This window comes from Polyergus mexicanus, unplaced genomic scaffold, assembly GCF_030449975.1.
Source record: "Polyergus mexicanus isolate NDT 795.1 unplaced genomic scaffold, iyPolMexi1.0 SCAF_2, whole genome shotgun sequence".
NCBI classification, from domain to species: domain Eukaryota; kingdom Metazoa; phylum Arthropoda; class Insecta; order Hymenoptera; family Formicidae; genus Polyergus; species Polyergus mexicanus.
The window spans coordinates 9,886,687-9,905,918 of NW_027223322.1; positions in this window are offsets into that span (position 1 = coordinate 9,886,687).

Below are 19,232 nucleotides of genomic sequence, written 5' to 3' on the forward strand. Positions count from 1 at the left end.
AAGCAGTGGTATCAACGCAGAGTACTCACTCGGCGCGGCATAATTTGTACCGCCAAAATGTGAAGTCTCAAATTTTGTACCCCGCCGTTCCTTCGAAAACTACCCCCGACTTCTATCTGTCTCAAAAGTAAAATACCCTTCGCGACGAGCAGAATCAATCACTACTTGTACACACAACGCGACATAATTCGTACCATCAAAATCTAAAGTTTCAGATTTTGTACCCCGTTTTTTTTTTATTGTGTTTTTCATGTAGTTTTTCGTTCACAAACACATACATACACATCCTCATGCATACCCGTATACATGCAAGTACGTATGTTTATTTCAATACCTTTATACGTAGAATCATTAAAAAAATTTAGAATAAATTCATTACTGAAAAACATAATAAAAAAAAAACAGGGTACAAAATCTGAAACTTTAGATTTTGATGGTACGAATTATGTCGCGTTGTGTGTACAAGTAACGATTGATTCTGCTCGTGGCGATAGGTATTTTACTCTTGAGACTGAGATGGGTCGGGGGTAATTTTCGAATGAACGGCGGGGGTACAAAATCTGTAACTTCAGATTTTGATGGTACAAATTATGTCGCGTTGTGTGTACAAGTAGCGATTGATTCTGCTCGTCGCGAAGGGTACTTTACTCTTAAGACGGATAGAAGTCGGGGGTAGTTTACGAAGGAACGCCGGGGGTACAAAATTTGAAACTTCACATTTTGGCGGTACAAATTATGTCGCGCCGAGTGTACAAGTAGCGATTGATTCTGCTCGTGGCGAAAGGTACTTTACTCTTGAGATTGAGATGGGTCGGGGGTAGTTTTCGAATGAACGGCGGGGGTACAAAATCTGTAACTTTAGATTTTGATGGTACAAATTATGTCGCGTTGTGTGTACAAGTAGCGATTGATTCTGCTCGTGGCGAAAGGTACTTTACTCTTGAGATTGAGATGGGTCGGGGGTAGTTTTCGAAGGAACGGCGGGGGTACAAAATTTGAAACTTCACATTTTGGCGGTACAAATTATGCCGCGTCCAGTGTGTAAGTAGCGATTGATTCTGCTGATTGGAAAGAGTACTTTACTCTTGAGCTTAATAGGGCTAAATTCAATTGGGGGTTGTTTTAAGCATAAGGGCTAAATATATTGAGTTTATTTGGGTGGTACAAATTAGTACAAATTCATCCCTTTCTATTTCTGGTCTTATTTTTATTTTTTTGTTTTGTTTTAGTTTGGTCCTGCTAGCTTAATTTGATGGTAGCATCGCCACGGTTTTTTTGAAAATGGCACGAGGTACAAAATTATTATTATTGGTACAAATTAGTACAAAATGGGTACTAAATAATCTGATAGGTCCAGTTTGATTCTGCTGATTTGGTCCTGCTAGCTTAATAGAGGTCTCGCGGCCGGTCTTTGACGATATTCCGTAGCGCTTGGTTAAATCGGACGCTCGAATTTTGCGGTCTCCGTGACGGTCGGCTTCAACTGTCAATTTCGCAAGATACTGTCGATCGCGCTTCGCCCCGTTCAGATACTATATACGAATGTAAAATTTCATCCTTTCACGCAGATTATACAGATCGATCGACGATCTCGTAATTCTGTACATGCCGAGCAGAGTTTAAAAATATAAAATATTTGAAAATCTATATAAAAAAGGCTATCCGATCGTAGATTGTATACGAAATTAATACTAATAGATATATATGACGTATACATATATATTACATATACACAAGTTATTTAATACTATACTTGTACAGTCTTATTTAAATAATTTAAAGAAAATGTGATTTTTTTGCATGTTTCAATAAAAAATTGATAAAAGAGGCAAATAGTATATATCTTTTAAAAGTATTGTAAAACTAATTTGACATCTCGAGAACTTCCTAAACTAATTTGTTGTTTGGAAATGAACGGATTAGTCGCCAATTTCCCGGGAGAAATTTTAGCCTCGTCGATCTCGGGTGGCGTTGAGCGCCAACATATAATTCCTGAGGAGCTTTGCTCGAAACTGTTTAATTCAACGTCGTTTACGGAAGTATTAGAACTTTTCAGGTGCATTCGGTCTAACAAGGTTGCAACTTTGCATAATCCTGTTGTCGATGAGGAGCGCCTACTACATATAATACTAGCAGAGAAACGAATGAATAGTCGGAATAGAAAGAACGTAAGTCTATTGTGTGTGCATTGATTACGATAAATTATATAAAGATATTATTATGTAAATACTTTCTGCTGTTATTTATATTATTCGTTGTCAGTTTATAAGACTAATAAAATAAAATTAATTAAAAAATGTAATTGAATAACATTTAAATTATATCAATATATATATAATATATAGAGATCAACGCAAATAAAAATTTAATTAAAATCCAATCAATTACATTTTGAACATATTAAATAAAGATTTGTTCTCTCATTCGGGATATAATAATAAATTTTCAAATATTAGATTAACCGTATCCCTGAAAGATTTATTAATAGAAGCCAATTAAATTATGCGAGTATATTGTTGAAATAGATCACATATATCGCTAGAATGTAATTTAATTAAAATTCGATATCTCTACTAGAATCCTATTTGTTCTTTTGTGAATTCTATTATTATAATATCAATTATTAAAATTATATGATATCTTATATGATTTGAATTTGTACATGGACCTACGTGTCTAGATCATCAATTTATCATGATTTCAGCATACATAAAAAATCGACTTCGTAAAGATTTATATTTTTAAATCAGCGGTTTTTTTTTGTTTTTTTTTTTACTAGAGCGCTTTCACATCCGCTTGAAAGCATATGTCAGTCAAGTATTGGGATGACAAACTACATTAATGATTTGTTCATATGCCATCGGCTTACGATGTTGATATATCATGTACCAAGCGTTATTGCAATCTTTTATATCTCTTCACTAATGGCTAAACGAGTCTTATTTTTTTTTTTGTAGCGCTATTATACAGTAACTTTTCTACATATCCACTTCTTAATGTACAGTTAAAGTTTATTCGTTGATATATGTATGTGTATATATACTCCATTTATATCCACGTCAATCGTCAGTTATACGGCAAAAGGATTCGTTCGAAAGAGTACGATAGAATTGTGTATTCAGAGCGAAGCGAGCATTAACCATGTGCCAATGCGCATAAAATGTCCAAGAAGGCGCATTTCTCAAGTATAATGCTAAAAGCACTGCAAATGTTGACACTTTTCACTTGGCATGTCTTTCATGTTGGAAACGTCGCTCGTTCGTCGCCTAGTTCCGGAATCTTGTTTGGAAATGCATTGCGCGCATCCAATTTCCCCCCCTTTTTTTTTTCTTAACTAATTTCTATATGTCATCTGAAGCTTATATACAACAGGCTTCATCTCCAATTTTCGGAATCTCAGAGATTATACATCTCAAAATATGTTAAAAACACAAGATATAATTTTAATGAAAATATCTAGTTAAGAATTGTACAATCGAACTTCTTTCCCTTTAGATATTGAGATTTGATTCTTTTTAACTTTTTATATATTCCGTCTTTAAAACTTTTCAAGATATACAATAGCCTTGAAACTTGAGATGAAATATTTTGTATGCTTTTGAGATTATGAAATTTTTCTTTCGCCATACTAACCATGAATTACATAATCGCACAATACACGTGAAGTAATACCGGACATTGTTCGTAAGCATGATAAATGCAATGAACATTAATCATTCGGATTAGAAGATATAATATTTCCTCTTAGTAATGGAATAAAAAAGATATATATAATTCCAATATATGCAATTAATATAAAATATAATAGAGTGAAAGAATTCTCTTTTGTACATTAATCTTATTAAAAAGCGATTACTGTACAAAAGATATGTGTATTATTTAAATTTCCATTTAGTTCAAATTATTTAGACAATTTTAATATTTAAAAAAATCTCAGTTTTCCAGATTCTTTGTACATCTCTTTCCCACTTTTTTGATTGACCGACCGACCGACCGAAAACACAGCCCATGTCATATTTTAATTAAGATAAGAAGAAAGTATTAAATTTTTAAATATTGTCGCGAAAGAGACTTTTTTATCAGAGTATCAAGAATAGAGTATGACGATCGGATTCGGAGCCAGTGAACACGGAGAACTTCGTTCTGTCGCGCCTGTAAAGTGCACCAAAGATGCATGAAGCGGTTGTCCTGTGCATCGGCTGGGAAAAGTTTGCGGAGTTTTCTCGCTTACGGGGATGCGGGCTCGAAAGAAAGGTTACAGACGTACGGTAAACACAAAGAAGTTATAGATTTATGTGCAGCGCCGGTGCATCTAGTTGCAAGGAATTTCTCCGCGACGGCCACGTTTTAATACGCCACGATACCTCGACAAGTATATCGCGACTTTTGACTACCGACAATTTACATTAATTGGTAAATACAAAGGAGAGTGGCATTTAATTACGCGCTTCTTGCACTGCATTCTTGGGTTTGTGTATAAATGCATATAAATTCGAGTTTTGCGGCAATTTACGGCTGCATCGCGAGAACATCGCAGTCTGCTCCTTACAACAAATGATTATGTATTAACTAACGGCGAAAATACAGGCGCGAGCGTCAACTCCCACTTTGTATGTAATATTCGCAATCTACCATCTGTTCTATATTCATCGGCCGTATTGTAAGCGCGATATTACGAATATTACGCAAATACATAGATTATCATGATACATACATCAATGTCATTTAAACGATAGCGAAGTCGTGATTGTAGCGGTTCTATAACGAAAAACAATAGTTTAAAAAAATATTAATGAGACTTGATGGGGTTTTAACAATTCGTGGGACGCCATTATCAACGAATCGATAATCCAAATTTCAACGCGATACATCTCAACGGGCCGCATTGTCTTCGCTTGTGCGAAAGCACAAGGCAGATTAGGTACAGCAGATGGCGAACACAAGTGGAACGCGTGGGTGGTAAGTAAGCTTTCACTGTAAGCGAATCCTTCCCGTCTTGCGGTGAAATTGTGTTAACTAAACATGTCGCTATTAGAATGGATCTAAGTGATATGAATCTCTTTGAATTAATTCTCGCATAAATTCAAAAATTAACTAAACAATTAGGAGATTAGAAAAAGAAAATCAGAAAGAATTATCTAAAGAGAGCGGCATTATTTTCATATATATGTATATAAAAATAATACCGCTACTATTATCAGAGAAACATCATTATATATAGATACAGGCGTATTTTCAAAAGAAGCTCAAAGGTTGTAATATAATGAAAAGTAAAATATATATATATATATATATATATATATATATATATATATATATATATATATAATATATATAATCCGACTATTTATTTATATAAAAACTAGCTGGTAAAATCCATTAAAAAGTTCCATATTAAAATTTCGTATAAAATAAAACTAAAGAAAACTAAAAGAAAAGAAAAATTTTCAAAAAAATTTAACTTTTAGATAGGCAGGGAAAAAATGATATAGGGGAACCATTTCAGCGTACACTAGGAGAAGCAAGTTAATATGTGTTCTCTTCTCCCGCAACAGTGCATCCGATTATTATCCTATCGCGCTTACATATAGCACACACATAGCGACATATATACCGCAGTCGAACGGTGAATCGAACGCATTACACATGCTACGATATCGCAGCACGCCAGCCATAATTTCCGCGGTCGGCCGGTAATTAGCTCTTTACCAATTTGTCGAACATATTACCCAGTCATCATGCCCGTCTATTCCTACGAGCGGGTCGTGGCTCTGGATAAAGAGGAAATTACTCGTTGACGGAAGCAATAAGTAACGCACGCGCGCCAATCGATATGTCATCGACGGATCGATTCCATTATTTGCCCGGCGTGTCCATTATTGTCGGCGCGGAAGGGGAAACTGCTTTGTAAGTTGCGGCTGTGCGACCGCCGCGGTCGAAAATTTTCGTCCTTCTCCGTCGATGACATCGATGGCGATCCGGCGGTCGTCGCTGTGTCACGCTATTTCAGGGCGCGGATTTTTTTTTTTTTTTTTAACGGCGCGATTAAAAGAGATTCCGGGGAACACACCGACAAGCGCGACATGTATCCGACGTCGAGGGACCTGTGCGCGTCATCGATTTTATCATTACTAAGGGTGACATCGATCGGAAGACTGCCGCACACTTTTTCGACGATCAACTAGAACGGAGCCAGAATCGACCCCGTTGATTTCCCGTGTCGAAAATGGCTTTTCAACGTTCTCGATTTTCGGGGAATTTGATTTTTCACAATTTCGCGAAAAAAGCGTCAACGATTTTCAATCAGACTCGCCCAGATCTGCGGTTTTCTCGTTACATTCTATTTAAAATTGCATCCTATACGCTATACGCGATATTGTAAATGGACATTAATGCGCACAAGAACTCTCTCGATTTTATTATACTAATTGGAAGAAAAAATTTGTTCTATGTGCGCTATAAGCTTTATTTTCATAAATCCTGAAATCCCGACAAACGACAAATTTGACAGAAGATGATAATAATATTAAAAGAATGTGGCCACATATACTCTCTGACAATATTATATATTTTAAAGGGAAGCGAGGAGCAATAATCGCCGACAATCTGGCTCACCGACTAATAAATCTACAAAAAATGCGTGAAATCATGATAATGTATAGAATACTTTGTGATTGTGTAACATGTTCAACGTCGCTAAAAGTTACAAATTCTGTTAAAGCGCTTGAAACGTCACAGAAAGAATTTATGAGAGAGTTTCTCATTTTATACCGGTAAAAGTATTACCGCTTTCAGCGTTATGAAAAAACACGGTTTTAAATTTGCCATTAATCGTCCTTAAAATTAACCGATTAAAAATGCTTATAATCTAAAGCATCTATATAATCATTTTTAATGAAGAATGGGGAAAACGCTTTGTCTTTTAAATTCTTTTTAAAATATGTAGTATGTATATATATTGTGTGTGTTTTATAATTATATTAATTAAGTAAACGTGTTGTTTTTTTTGTGATACGAATAAATGCATCGAAATTAACTTTTGTATTTAAACGAGTTAATTACGCAATTAAAAATATCTGAGAAAAATAGATAATTTATGCCATCGTTTTTTTCGTTATAATCACCAAAGAAATTGTTAACGGCATTGCACAACAGTTATCGGCATACATCGCAAATTATATTCGCGAAGTTATTTGGAGAATCTGAATAGGGGCGATAAACTGGTTAATCGTTACCAACGTATAAACTTCATAAAGCCTGTCATCGGAGCTGAAAACGCTTTAGTGATGCGCTCAGAACTGTCGAGCAAACAATATTACAGCCACACAATATCGTTTGCTATTCGATATTTATCATTAATAAACGCATTCTACGATAAATAAGCCCGTCAATCAGCAGCAGCACACAGTAGAAAGAACAAACCCTCGGTCATCCCGTTTAACGCTTTTTTTCCCGCGTGATCGCGAAATTGTCTTCGTGCGTATGAACTATAAATGCTACTCCCGTGTAACTATCTTTCATTTACTTTTATCCTCGTGATTCCTATTCCGCGCCTCTCTTTATCCACTTGTGTCCTCTATTTTTCCCTCTCGTGTTTTCATTCTATTTCGCTATGCATAGTGTCCGTCTATATCTCTCAGTTTGCGCAACTCGCGACAAAAACCAGCAAACAAACGAGCAATCGATTGACTGTCAATGACAAAATGTAAAAGAGAGAGAAAGAGAGACAATTTAAAATAGAACAAAAGCGCCACAAAGTAACTCGAACGGAGCTTAATTTCATACGATTATAAATTATCACGAAGCAGCTCTTAAGCGGAATCTTACAATAACTGTAAGAATGATGATCACTTTTTCATTTAGTAGAGACGACTTAAATATGACTGAATTAATTTCATTAGTAATCCAGTTACAAATGTTTATTGAGCATTGTGTGCATTCTATAATATAATGCTTGAACGCGACAATTTTTGTTCAAATTTCTTGAACAAAAATTATAAGTTACAAATATGTCATGTTAGAATTAGAATTTAAGAATTCTACAGATTACCGAGTCTGTAATTCGGAACGTGAAATATTGCAATATTACATGCGCGCCGAGAAAAGGACAAAAGTTTGATTCGAAAACACTGAGTTTGTGCGGAAAATTCGACGCGCAACTTCATGAAATTTCAATCGCGAGTAGATATCGCGCGTCGGTTATCTGCAAAATTTCATACGAGACGAATACGAAACGAGCAAAGTCGATGGTGAGAAACAATTGATTCGGACACATATTACCGCGAGAATATTCCGTGTCGGATGTTTCGCGCGTGCGCAATGTATTACAATTACATAGTTCTGCACAGGTACGTACGAAATTTCGTATGTAAATTGTACCCACCGGGCATCGCGTCCCCTTTCCCTTCCCATCCTCTACGTGAATATATGCTCGTCGCCGCGCGCAAGATGGGAACCTAATTAAATTTGACCGTGATTATGAATAATAAAAAAAAAAACAGAGAGAAAAGGATGAAAGAATCGAGAGATACCAGTTGCTTCCGTCCGGTACATCGCTCGCGCGATTTAAAGAGTCTTCCTAGTTTGACGCTTAGAGAATAAAAGCGATTTTTGGGAATTTAAAAAAAAAGTATAAAACATATTAATTCTAAACTTTGCACGTTTATTAAATAACATTTCAAATATATCCTAAATTTTTTTCAAACAAAAATATTTGTTTCGTTCGGAGTTATAGTAGTCTAACAAGGGTGTCTCAAAAAAGAAAATTGTTGTTCACGACGAATATGATTCCCATCGTTTCCAGTCATCTGAAATAAAAAAAAAAAAAAAAAAAACCAAAATGATTCTTAATCGGTATGAGTGTGGCTATCGTGTGAACTAGAATTAAATTAATATTTGCGAAATTCGAATTTTGCGACTTTCAAAACTAATCAATTTTTTGGTGAAAAATAATTTTTTTTTTTTTTTTTTTGGACGTTGCCATTTTTTATTTTTCAATATTTTCTTATATTCTAGTTTACGCGATAGTCACATTCATACAGGTTAAGAATCTTTTTAGTTTTTTTATTTCAGATGAGTATAACGACTGAAATCATATTTGCCAAGAATTTTTTTTTTTTTTTTTTTTTTTTTTTTGACATCCTGGTTAGTCTATTATAACTCCGAAACAAACAAATATTTTTGTTTGAAAAAAATTTGAAATATATTTGAAATGTTATTTAATAAACATGCAAAGTTTAGAATTAATATGTTTTATACTTTTCTTTAAAAAAAATTTCCAAAAATTGCCTTGTTCTCAGAATATCAAACTAGGAAAACCCCTTCGCGTTTTAATGGCGAAAATCTCGCATCTAACTATCTTTGCATAAGAATGCAAACACAACCGCACGGGTCTCTCTGTATCGAATTAATATCCTTCATACGCCAAGGCGTATCGATCCGTTTGCGGTTGCAAAAACGCGCGCGAAGGAACGTGAGCGGTGAGCGCATTAAGATTGAATGCCGTTGCAGAATAATCGGGGCCCGCTACGTCCATTCGTTCTCGTTAGGCGAAAGCCGTGTACCTCCTCGCATCCTTGTTATTAAATCCGTGGTACGATTTATCGCCCCGTTCATACTTATTCTTATGTTCGTCTAATAATGCGCGGCGGAAAAGCGCCGCTTGAAAATTAGCGCGGGAAAGACATTGCCGAGCTTCTTATGCACCGCCATTCACAAGCGTAATATTCTCTTCCTCGTAATCGAAATGTACATGCATTATGTCACTTTGAGATTTTTCCAATGACTTTGAAATGTTTACATTCAAATTACATGCGAAAATAAAAATTCATCCTATACATAGCATATTACAAATACTAGAAGATGTAATTTTTAATTCTAAAGAGATGCAGATTTGCAAAATTGACAAGATAGAAGAATACTTTCATCACGTGGAATAAATTTAGAAAGATATATTATGCTAAAATTATAATAACATGATTACCATTGCAAAATGCGGAGCTGAAATATCGAGAGAGTTAATACCGATTTATAAAAGAACGTGAAGATGTATATGCCATAGGTACAAGTACTAATCAGGACCTGATAAACAATCGATCATGTAAACATGAGAAAAAAAATTGACTTACGGTCGATTTGTCGTTGTTGCTCGTCGCAAGCGGTATTATTTCGCATCACGTATAATTCATATACAAACACGCACCAACGAAATTGGTTGAAAAACCAATCGCGGAAAACCCGACTAATTACGAAGCAGTGCTCTAATTAATCTCGCGATCGCGCACGATGGTTCATGCAACATTCCCCACGCTGATTTATATACGCACAATACACGCTCGGAAAGAATAAATAATAATCAGGAGAAATTACGACTAAAATCGTTATTTTTTGATTCGTATCCGCGATGAAACTCTCTCCAGCCTACGAAAAATGACAAATACAATGATCGATCGCTGTGTAAATAATTGTAATCCTTGTCATGTAGTGCGTGCAATAATTAGTGCGATTATAAAAGAGTAACAATATCAACGGGAAGATAATGCGTAAGAAAATAATGCTCGAGTTATTAAAAAAAGAATATTCATAATACTTGAAGCGCGCGGTATCTCAAAGTATAGTTACATCTGACAATGAGATATCCTATTTTAATTTCTCTCCATTTGCTACGAAATGCAATTAATCCTAAAGTTACGTTAACATTTTGAGAGAATTAAACGTGAAAAAAAAAGCACGGAAATACCGGATTAATATATGATAATTGTTCGTCATCAGATTCGGTATTTCCATGCTTTTCTTTACGTTTGATTCTCTTCGCATATTCCATCGTAGATCGATCAAAAATCGTATATCGAAAATGTCGAGAGAAAAACGAATAGCGTATTATTCTTGCAAATAGATTTATCTTTCAAGATGTATAACGGAGCGCATAAATGAGCGCAATGTAAGATCTATGTAGTTTTATTTTAATGAAATTCGTGATAAAACGATTAGTCATAGGGTGTAAAGATATTATTTGTACTCCGTGCGACATATTCAGTTTGTCGGTCATATCGAAGGACGTGGCGATACATTAATTCCATACAAATAAAGATACACACACACACACACACACACAAACGCGTAGCTTGTTTTATCAAATATAATATATGAAAAAGTATCTAGGTTATAAAAAAGAATCGAAAAGAAAGGGGAAATAAAAGAGCTCAGTAGCATTAATATTCATGGATATAAATACGCAGCCAATTATATCTCTTGGTTGCAATAATGATCATTTGTCGACCATCGACTATCGTCATAACTCGAAAGATTTAAGAATGAGAACTCACTAGCGGCGTGAGAAGTTAATAGAACGAACGGCAATCGCCGAGCTTTCAGCAGGTTATAAGGACCGAGTCAAGAGTCAATTTATTTCCGCTGCTAGGCGCACCGTGCCCGTCATACATTACGAAGAAATTGTCCGCGAAGATTTAAGTGGTCGATCTGCGCCCGCAGCTGCGAGCTGTAACGCCGCGGACTACGAGGATTTTCTCTTAAATCTCATGTTGATCGCGACACCGCGTGCACACGCTTATTCCAGCTTTTTCAACGTCGACGACGCACTAAGGATCGTTGAAGGGAGCGACGAGTTTTAGCTGTAGCGTAAAAAAAAAAAAAAAATCCGGGTACTTGATTTGATCGCGCAGCGAATAACAGTCGTCCGGGATGTTTGAAAATTCGATTTCCATCTATGCCGTTTGGATTTGTTTTTGCGCGCTTCAGCGTTTAACGAAAAGTAAAGGACCCGGTTTACAGATTCAATTTATTATTCCTACATCGTCGTATCTCGCGTCAGAGATATCGCGCGAGATCTATTTTTATTCTTACTTTATTTTCCATTTTAACTAATTCGGAGCTTTTGTTCTTATGAATCTCCATTAAAAAAAAAATTTACTAAAACGGAAAAAGAAAGAGTAGTAAAAGTATTATGCGATAACAAAGGCTCTTTTGATCTTCAGATCCGTCGCTGATAAATCGGCACACACTGAGCCCTTTGAAATACGCAATTATAGTGTGATTTGTAATTACTGTAAACGATCTTACCGGTAGCAAGGTACGACGACCTCGAGTCACCACGTTGTGTTCGCGATACAGGATGCATGAGGCGGGCAATGTGAGTGCACCGGCGGCGAAGATGTAACCGCTGAGGACGACGATGATCCTCGAGGGCCCCGGTGCCATATGGATCATGGGTAGCCTAATCAGAAAGCACCAGACACCAGTGGACAACAACGTGCCCGCCATGGTAAACAGAAACGTGCCGGAGAAGAAGAGATAGAAACTCGTGCAGGACGCGCTCCCCAGATGATCCTGCAGAAAGAATTCGGGAGATCTACAGAGTGTTCGGTATTCCATGTTTTCTGGATTTTTGCCTCACAAAGAGATCTCCGTGGGATATCTCGGTCGCGGAATATTTTATTTTGGGAAATATTTCGGGATTTGAAACGTAATGATAAAGAATATATAAAAGATTAGAAGAGAATAGTAGCATAATCATGTACGTGTGGAATTTTTAATTGAAAACGTTAACATATAAAGATAAAAAGAAATATATAAAATAGAAATATATAAAAATTATAATAATTAAATAATTTGAGCAAAAAGAATAATGTTGACCAAGTATACAAATATTGCAATAGTTATTGCGAAACTATATATTTCCGATATGTTATTTATTTAAATTTTTATTTATGTAATGCAAAATTTAAATATCGTATCTTTCATTATGTAACATGAGTTTCTAAATTTCAGGTAATATAATTATTTTTTCACACTAATATAATATATAATATATATATCTCTTTTTCAATTCGCTCAGGATAACATGTGAATTCTTTCTGAGACATCCAATATCCTCTCATACGTGATACATATATCTAGAAAATATTATATACAATAGATGCCAAACGTAAAGTTCCTTAGGTGCTATTCCGATATGATCATGTAAATTTCACGTTATATGAGAAATATTGGAAGCAATGCCTCAACCTTTTCAAAGAAGAAGAACTAGTTTATGTATATTCGATTTTATATATTATTTGTTATCCTAATGGTTTGTGCAAAGTCTCTCTTTTTATGATGCAAACGTACAGTTTGTCTTTTGATGTGCTTGATACGAAAAGAACGATATTTTTAAAAAGTGAAATGATAGATTTTCATGAAATTTTTAATGGTCAATCGATAATATGGTCAGTAAATTTCTTATCGTTGATTGCAATCATTTTTTATCTGGCTTTGCGCTACGTTGGTGTTATAAATCGTCGACATGGCTCATTAATTATCTCCGCATCATTGTGATATTATTGACAGATTTTCGTAATAACATCGTGCGTTTTAATCGGTTTTATCAGTTCATAAAAATTTGTTTCTACGAATATTATTTAAGATTAATGTTTATTTATTATAATATTATTTTCTGTCTTTTTAAATTTGTTTTTTGTAATAAAAGAACAAAAAATGTGTTATAATTAAATCTCAGTAAATGAAAATAACGTTTATGTACGTGTATGATAAACGAAACGAAAATTTTTCTCGTCAACTTTACGAATTTAATACAGCATTGTCATTACTTCCAATATTCTCGTAAGTAACACGAACTTAACGACACGCATGAGAATCAAGCTCGCTGGCACTGGAATATAGATATGGCGATCGATTCTGCCGGTGAAGAAAAGTTCTGGCAAATTTTCATTTCGTCGAAAAGTTTTCGCGGCCCATTGAAACTTTAAGAAGATTTCGCAGCGTGGCGATTTCTCAACGATGTATGTTAATTTATCTGCGAACTGCATTAGGTAGGTAGGTAATGTATTCAGTATTCACTTCTCGTGTAACTCTGGATTATACTCTGATCTATCTCTCGATCTCGTGATAACGCACTATCCTTTTCCACGCAAAATATGAGATAACGTAAAAGATCATTCCAATCCGAAAAAATGCCATGCAAAAAACAAAGCCAATATTGCTTCGAAAACTTTTCAATAATGCATGGAACGGTGCGTTTGATCTTCACATTTTAATCGCGTTATCGTAGCTACAATATGTACAACAAAAACAAAAGCATTGAAAGAGAGAGGAAGAGAATGGAAATATTATGAATTTTCGATTGATGGCTGTTCTTCGCAAATATTTTTTACATATCCACTTTTGCATATCGCTTGTGATTTATATTTTATTCAAATGATAAGAAAAGATGTGCTCGGTCGTGCAACATCTGATCATTACTGTGTATTTTCGTTTAAATAAGCATTTCTATTATTAACATTTATGCACGCGCTTTCAGCCGAAAGAGCACAAAGCGACAATGTTTGTATTCTTTTTATCTTGTTATTTCTACTTTAATCGTCGAGACAATTTTATATTTCCATCTCGACGAGCTCGATGGTGAAATCATAGTTCGAGAAACGCGAAGCTCGATCGTAACGGACCCGACTGGAACGAGCATCTCCGGAAAGTCGCGAAAATAATTAAGGACGTCTGTAAGTTTGTACGATTCAAAACGCAAGCGCATCCTCTCCTCGTCTTGAGCTTACAATCTTCGCGTTTCCGGAGCAGCCCGATCAGCTTTGTAGGTTCATTTAGTTAAAGCCCTTTCTTCTCCACTGAATTGTCCATTGTTCGAACGAAGCGGACGAAGCGGACGAAGCGGACGAAGCTGCTGCAGTCAGTCACTACGCGAATTAGGTGTTCCGAAATTAAATCGGCCAATGCGAATAATAGTCACGACTAGTCTTAGTTAGGCGATAAAACAGAGTGGGACGTCGAGACGTGGCCGCGAAAGAAACAAACACATGGCTGAGAGAGACTATCCGGCGAGACGCGTTTCAGCGAAATTCGATGAAAGAAAAATGCAGGAAAAAAAACCGCTTAGAGAGACGCGAAGGAAAACGTCAGTTCTTATTAGCTCCCTTACTCTCCCTCTCCCCCCGCCCCCTCCCCCCCCCCTCTCTCTCTCTCTCTCTCCTTTTCTTTCTCTGCTGCACTTCTTTAAATTGTAAGTCGAGAAAGTAGATCGTAAAGATTGCGCTTCGGCTTACATCTAAAATCCAACGAGTGGTTACGACGCAATAATACGGATATAAAAACAGCTAACGCGCCGTGGGTGTAGCTTTTACGCTCGTCTTTTCTTTCCTCGTGCTGTTTCTTAAAATTGTGAATCGTGAAAAGAAATGGTAGGTCGAGAGATCGTAAAGCGAGTCCTCCGATGGACCGCGCGGAGAGTAATTCTCGATATTTCGCCGGATATATAAGATAGATAATATCGATTCATAGAGAGGAGAGCTCCGCGCGCGGAGAGAAGCGGCGCGTTCAATTATCAGTAAGGCTTTTCGGCTCGAGCGGCTGCAGACTGTGTTTCGGATATCGATCTCGTTCCTGGGATATCCCCTGGGATTGGCGCGGTGATTCGGTAGGATGATTCCATGTTTCGCTCTCTCCCTCTCTCTCTCTCTCTCTCTCTCTCTCTCTCTCTCTCTCTCTCTCTCTCTCTCGCGTTGCCTCGCAGATAACGTTCTAAGCTGTTATGTCGCGCTTATGGGTATTTGACATTGATTCCGATTTCGCAGCGGGATATGGATTAGTCCGTCTGCGTACGCGCGAGAGAAACAGATACGAGATCTGCTCCTCGTGAACTTGAGCCGAGAGATTGGCAATACGGCGAGTACCGTACACGATCAATCGAAGCCCCGCCGCGTTCAGCGCACACGCCACTTCGTCAAATATTTACCAGTTGCAAAATACGAAGTTTACGCTACTCCTGTTATGGCACGCGCGCGTTTTCATGCATCGCCATGCATGCAACGTATGCAACGACGGCATAACCGTTCCGTTAATGTGTATCTGGGTCTTGATACTTTTTTTTTTTTGTGAAGAACAAAGAATCAATTGTTACGGGGAAAGTTTGTTTAATATTGAGAAAGGATTTTTACACCGCATATTAATGCGTATATTTTAATATTTTACAAAACAATTCAATAATTTAATATATATTATTATGCGCGATTGAATGCACATTTTTATTCATTATATTCATCGTATTGCGAAATATTGCAAAATTAGATTAAATTTATAGTGTTTAAATTATAAGATCGATTTTATTTATAGCTCTTAAATAACTAAGCATAGAAACCTGAATTTGAACCATAATAATCCTGTAATTAGTAGGACGGTGGTATATGTCTTGTGTTCGATGCGTTTGCATCATACAGATTCCCATGAGCATTCCCCGACTTCGTTAATTGCTAATTATAATATGCCGTAAAATAAAAGAATGTGAAATTAACGACGAAATCGGAATTATCATGGGAATGTATACATATATTATCCATTATAAGAACAGCTATTAAACTTTGCGAGTTAATCGAGTCTAACAAGAAAAATGCAAAACTTCCAACTCGACCATCCTCTTTGGAGGAATATCGAAACTATCTTTCTGTTGCAATATATCAATAATACCGATTAACACTTATTTCCGTTAACTTTCCAAGCCGTTATGATATAACGCGATATTTTAAATCGCAGATATGAATAGCCAAGTTTAAATGACAGATTTGAAATATCTAATTCAATTAAATGTTTCTGGAAAGACTTGAAACATAATTAACAACGTCGAGAATTAAGAAATTATAAACAGTTATATATAAAATAATCGAATCAAGGATTATTTTTGAAATAATCTGAAAATCTTTAAAAAACTTTCGCTCGCCTTTTTAATGAGTTTCTTTATTCGTATATCTATGCGTATTAACTTCGTCAGTATATTATGCATGAAGCATCGAGCAAAGAGAATTTATAAGAGCACGCTGCTAACAAAGGATATTTAATAGCAATTAAAGCTCGAAATGTCATAGTGGGAAATGTACATTACTCGAGTTCTTTGATTACCACAATCTCGATGGTGACGCTGCCTCGACATATCGTATTCAAAGGGCTTTTCTGAAACAGCAAACCACACAGGCAGTTTAGGTGCTATAATATATACGGCAGCGTTAGTTGTCAACTTCTTCGGTTGGCATTTCCTTGAAGAACTTACACCCCCTTGCGCGCAAATGGTGTTACTGACGTGATAGCGTGAAAGTTAAGCCAGGTACTCACATATATTCTACATACATATACACGTTAAAGTTTTCCTATATTCGGATTACGTTATAATCAAACTAATCTGTATTGAATATAAATATGAAACATTTTCAATCGAAAAGTTCGGTGCGATAATATCTGAATAATTTTCTTAAAGATTTGAGAAAAATAATTTTGTAGTTGTGAAAAACTTGAGACTTTGGATTAACTTTTGCAAATTCTTAAAAGAAGTAGGCTACACACTGCTTTTTGCATTGAATTTTTATATTTTTCTCTCTTTAGTAATTATAGGCTGGAAAAATCACAACAAAACATTTAATAGTAAATATCTTACTTTTAGCTTTAACATGATATGTTTGACTTTGTCATTACAATTTTATTTACTTAGAGGAAAGCTCAGTGTATAAGCGGATATTGATCTCAACAAGCAGTTTCGGTTGCTTGAAAATACAATATATATGCTGCAACATATATATGCAAATTTAAATTGTTTTAACTGAGCGTAATTTCCTTAACACATTTCCCAAAACGATCGGTGATGTATACTCAGACAGGATGTCCTATTTTCGGCGATTTCCTGTCGCGGTGTATGCGGCTACAAGCCAGGATGACGGAACGGACGGGGTTGAAAACTGGCGGAGGACGATTAACGAACGATTATTAAGGTGGACCCTTATCGCGGTAATTGCACGGAATAAATCCAGGTTGCGGATGAGCGAACGGCCGAACTGAATGAAGGAAAGAAGGAAGGAATGAACGAACGAACCAACCAACGAACGAACGAACGAACGAACGAACGATCACGACGACGAATACAGTGGCGCCGTAATTTTCTGGCTGGACGAGCATTCGGATGACGTGTCGTTGGTTTCTCACATTACTCTACCTGCTCTCAGTTAACAGGTATGATAATCTTTTTAGCTCGTCCGCTTTTAATCGATGATCGACTTTCGCACCCACCGCATGTAGAGAAGCCATCGATGGTACCCGGAAATCCGCCTTTTTGTTTTGACAAACGCGCTGGACGATTCGTAAAAATCGGTAATGGCAAAAATACTGTGTGATGGAAGTACTCGGGATTGCAGCCAATTCCAAACGTAACTGAATGATTTAGATTGGAACTTATTATAGAGCCTTTCCACTTTGAACGGAGAATCAACGTTTCGATTATCGTAACATAAAATCAATAACATGAGTAAATTGCTTAATGTCAATTGTTTGTCCCTGTTAAATATCTTTAATAATATATTATTACATAAATACATATATAAAAAAAAAAAAATATATATATAGGATTTTATTTCTGTATAAAAATATTGCGCCAGATATCTTTATTTCTTACCCTAGCGCTGATTTGAAAGATATCTAGTTCTTTTGAGCAAAGACTCTTTTTGATCTCGACATCACGTTTTATCAGTGTACCCGATATGCAGAGAGAGACTTATCCCGACACGTACGCTGATTTAAGAGAATTTATATGAATCGATTCGTAATAGAAGGAGAGGAAGTAAAGTCACGCGCGGTCGTAAACGCCCCTCCGAAAACAGATGTAGGGGATAATAGCGCTGCGGGATCATAATTACTGTTATTACATCTTTGAAGCGAATCGCCATTCTTTATTATCTCGTTCGCTATCAATTCTCTCTCGCTTCCCCCATCTGCCTCCCCCTGTCCATCCCGGAACAGTGCGAACGCGTAACTTCCATGTTTAAATTCATAAAACTGCCAAAGCGTTTTAACTCTTAAGTAAACTAATCCTCCTGAAATGATATTTTCACGCTCTGTTTGGTCAATGAATACGTGAACAATTTTATTCGCACGGGAGACGCGGATAATTAACACTCATTCGCCTACTTCCCTCTTATGCGCAGATTACCCTCTATTATTCTCGATATTTTTTTCTTTCCGCGCTTCTTTTCTCTCTCTCTCTCTCTCTCTCTCTCTCTCTCTCTCTCTCTCCCCTCTCCCTCTCCCTCTAAATATCTATTTTTCTACCGACGTGTTTCATCCGCTTCCTGCTGTTGTGCGAACAATATAAAAATACCCTGCGTGTGATAAATAAAATAATTACACACTGTCTATGTAATTCTTTTGCGTGGCCGGCCGGCGTTAATTGTCGATCG